General features: G+C 41.5%; 1 long non-coding RNA gene across 2 annotated transcripts; it reads right to left on the bottom strand.

Moving 5' to 3' along the window:
* Positions 1 to 8: 8 nt before the first annotated feature.
* Positions 9 to 3,727, bottom strand: LOC118409074. 2 transcript variants are annotated; one of them, XR_004830403.1, is made up of 5 exons: positions 3,111 to 3,727; positions 1,789 to 2,678; positions 1,124 to 1,284; positions 552 to 788; positions 9 to 217 (listed from the first exon to the last, which is right to left on the bottom strand). It is a non-coding gene; the product is annotated as an uncharacterized LOC118409074 (long non-coding RNA). The 2 variants fall into 2 exon arrangements; XR_004830402.1 differs by lacking the exon at positions 1,124 to 1,284 and having other exon boundaries at positions 3,111 to 3,725.
* Positions 3,728 to 3,790: the final 63 nt, after the last annotated feature.

The following is a 3,790-nucleotide window of genomic DNA, read 5'->3' as shown; positions in this document are numbered from 1 at the left end:
ACCTTGTCAGATGTCTGGGAAAGGTCCCATGTCCACAAAGTCAAGGAATGTCTTCTGAAGAAGATGAGGAAGACTTCCAAGGAAACCCACAACGAGAGGAGGCATCAAGACGCCTTCCGCCAGGACCACTGTCTCTCCGGATGCCGTGAAGCGCATTTGTGACTGTGACGCCTGGCACCTCCTCTGCCCACCTTTCCCTTAGCACGTCCAGACATTGCTGTAGAAAACACGATAAAAGAAACAGATATGTATCAGAAGCATTACCACTGATGTAACAAATACTAAACGTCTTTGCCCAGATAGAAGTCAGATCAGGGATAGAAAAGAATTTCACGTCAGAGAAGTGAGAGAAAAAACAACTTTGTGCTTAACATTGTAGAAGACCATAAATCAAACTGTAAACTTACACTTGCCAACGCAACGGAATTTATTGACAGTCTGTAGTAGAACACAAATCTGGATGTATTGGCATGATCACAGAAGCTTTATTGTAATGAATGCTACCAACGCAGCTATTGTCACTTAAAGCTAGCTTTCACACAATAGAATACCTTGTCAAATGTCTGGGAAAGGTCCCATGTCCATCAAGACATCTAAACATGAAGTCAAGGAATGTCTTCTGAAGAAGCTGAGGAAGACTTCCAAGAAAACCCACAACGAGAGGAGGCATCAAGACGCCTTCCGCGAGGACCACTAGTACTGTCTCTCCGGATGTTGTGAAGCGCATTCGTGACTGTGACGCCTGGCACCTTCTCTGCCCACCTTTCCCTTAGCACGTCCAGACATTGCTGTAGAAAATACGATAAAAGAAACAGACATGCATCAGCAGCATTACCATTGATGTAACAAATACTAAACGTCTTTGCCCAGATAGAAGTCAGAGCAGCGATAGAAAAGAATTACAAGTCAGAGTAGTGAAAGAAAAAAAACATCTTTGTGCTTAACATTGTACAAGACCATATATTAAACTGTAAACTTACACTTGCCAACGCAAAGGAATTTATTGACAGTCTGTAGTACAATACAAATCTGGATGTATTGGCATGATCACAGTACCTTTATTATAATGATGCTACCAACGCAGCTATTGTCACTTAAAGCTAGCTCTCACACAATACAATACCTTGTCAGATGTCTGGGAAAGGTCCCATGTTCATCAAGACATCTAAACATGAAGTCATGGAATGTCTTCTAAAGAAACTAATGAACACTTCCAATTAAACCCACGAGAGAAGGCACAAAGACGCCTTCCGCGAGGACCACTGTCACAATCCCTACACATTACTGTAATATCAGAAAGAGACATATATTAGCCGCCTTACTACCACTGTAACAAATACAAAAGACTCAACGCCTATCCCTTGGCATGTAGGATGTGGAAATAAAATGCAGTACAATATCTTGCCTTTGTCACTCGATGTCGGTGCGGTACGCCCAGCTTTGGAGCATTGGATTGAAAATATTGATCAACCCAAATTCTAACTTCGAATTCCTAAACATGTTGTGACAGACATTTTATTATCTTTCTTATACTTAGATGTCAAGAATATGCTGTATACTTTGATATCTTAACTTACGTCAACCTATGGAAATATTTGGGTGCACCGATGCACCAACAGAAAAAAATGGGTGCACATCTCCAATTCTGGGTGCACATGGGTGCACATTCACCCAATTTTTCGAGGCCTTCCAAGGAGGTTAAACCTCTTTGTTTCAACACAAATGAAACGTCCATTATTGACAAATAATGTTGTCCTATAGATAAAAACTGTTTTCACACAATACAACCTTGTCATATGTGCAGGAAAATCCCTTTCGTTCATCTTCGGCAACTTCCTTCACCAGTCCTTGGCAGCTTTCCCACGTCCAGGCATGTCTTCCTACGCTGCAATGATCCTAAGTAGAAAAGAAAAGAAAAGACAAAATTAAATTACGAAATATAGGTTTAACATAGAAATAGCTGGAAGAATCATGATCTCATGATGGGTGGCAGGATGTTGAGTGCGCTTTGATGAAATGGAAGTAATGTTGCTGTTTCTTTCGGTTTAATTTTCGACAGAATTTTTTGTTTCTATGGTATACAAAGCCCAGTGCATAGCTGATTCGGTTTCCTTGACTGTGTCGACGCCGGGAATTCGAGTGTTTCTAAAGGAATTAACTGCTATGCTTTCAGTCACCTGTCTTCCTTTCTGGCCTGTGTCGTTCTCTTGGTTCGGGACCCAAGATAACGGCACAAGGCAGCTTATGTAATGGCCAAGGAAGTCCCGACAACCACTGACCACGACATAAAAACAGAAATTGAACAGATGGTGAGTTAACCAGGGAAGACCCTGTTTACTAAAGAACATAACTTACAAAACTGACCGAATGCAATCCCGACTATCGACACAGTCACAGAAACCTTCAGAAACAAAATCAGCCACACACCAGGCCTGTACACCACAGAAATAGCTAAAGCCCCGAAAAGGAGCCTCCATTTACAAAGTGTCCTAATATAAACCTCTACCAGCATCATCACTCGGCATGTCAACAAAGCATACTCAGCACCTTACCATCTACCATGAGTTTGCTAAGCTAAGGCTAGGCAATTTACATTCCATAAGACACACAAGAACTTAACTTAGTTTCAGGTCCTCTGGTAGCTAGGGCTCGACCGCTGTCACATTCCGTACGCATTCCTGTGATATCAGAAAGAGACATACATTAGCCGCCTTACTACCACTGTAACAAATACAAAAGACTCAAAGCCTAGTTTTGGAGCATTGAATTGAAAATATTGATCAACCCAAATTCTAACTTCGAATTCCTAAACATGTTGTGACAGACATTTTATTATCTTTCTTATACTTAGATGTCAAGAATATGCTGTATACTTTGATATCTTAACTTACGCCAACCTATGGAAATATTTGGGTGCACCGATGCACCAACAGAAAAAAATGGGTGCACATCTCCAATTCTGGGTACACATGGGTGCACGTTCACCCAATTTTTCGAGGCCTTCCAAGGAGGTTAAACCTCTTTGTTTAAACTTGCCAACACAAATGAAACGTCCATTATTGACAAATAATGTTGTCCTATAGATAAAAACTGTTTTCACACAATACAACCTTGTCATATGTGCAGGAAAATCCCTTTCGTTCATCTTCGGCAACTTCCTTCACCAGTCCTTGGCAGCTTTCCCACGTCCAGGCATGTCTTCCTACGCTGCAATGATCCTCGGTAGAAAAGAAAAGAAAAGACAAAATTAAATTACGAAATATAGGTTTAACATAGAAATAGCTGGAAGAATCATGATCTCATGATGGGTGGCAGGATGTTGAGTGCGCTTTGATGAAGTGGAAGTAATGTTGCTGTTTCTTTCGGTTTAATTGTCGACAGCAATTTTTGTTTCTATGGTATACAAAGCCCAGTGCATAGCTGATTCGGTTTCTGTGACTGTGTCGACGCCGGGAATTCGAGTGTTTCTAAAGGAATTAACTGCTATGCTTTCAGTCACCTGTCTTCCTTTCTGGCCTGTGTCGTTCTCTTGGTTCGGGACCCAAGATAACGGCACAAGGCAGCTTATGTAATGGTCAAGGAAGTCCCGACAACCACTGACCACGACATAAAAACAGAAATTGAACAGATGGTGAGTTAACCGGGGAAGACTCTGTTTACTAAAGAACATAACTTACAAAACTGACCGAATGCAATCCCGACTATCGACACAGTCACAGAAAACTTCAGAAACAAAATCAGCCACACACCAGGCCTGTACACCACAGAAATAGTTAAAGCCCCGAAAAGG

Source organism: Branchiostoma floridae, unplaced genomic scaffold (genome assembly GCF_000003815.2).
Source record: "Branchiostoma floridae strain S238N-H82 unplaced genomic scaffold, Bfl_VNyyK Sc7u5tJ_97, whole genome shotgun sequence".
NCBI lineage: Eukaryota > Metazoa > Chordata > Leptocardii > Amphioxiformes > Branchiostomatidae > Branchiostoma > Branchiostoma floridae.
Note: the sequence above shows the minus strand (reverse complement) of the source record. Positions and strands in the feature narration are given on the sequence as shown.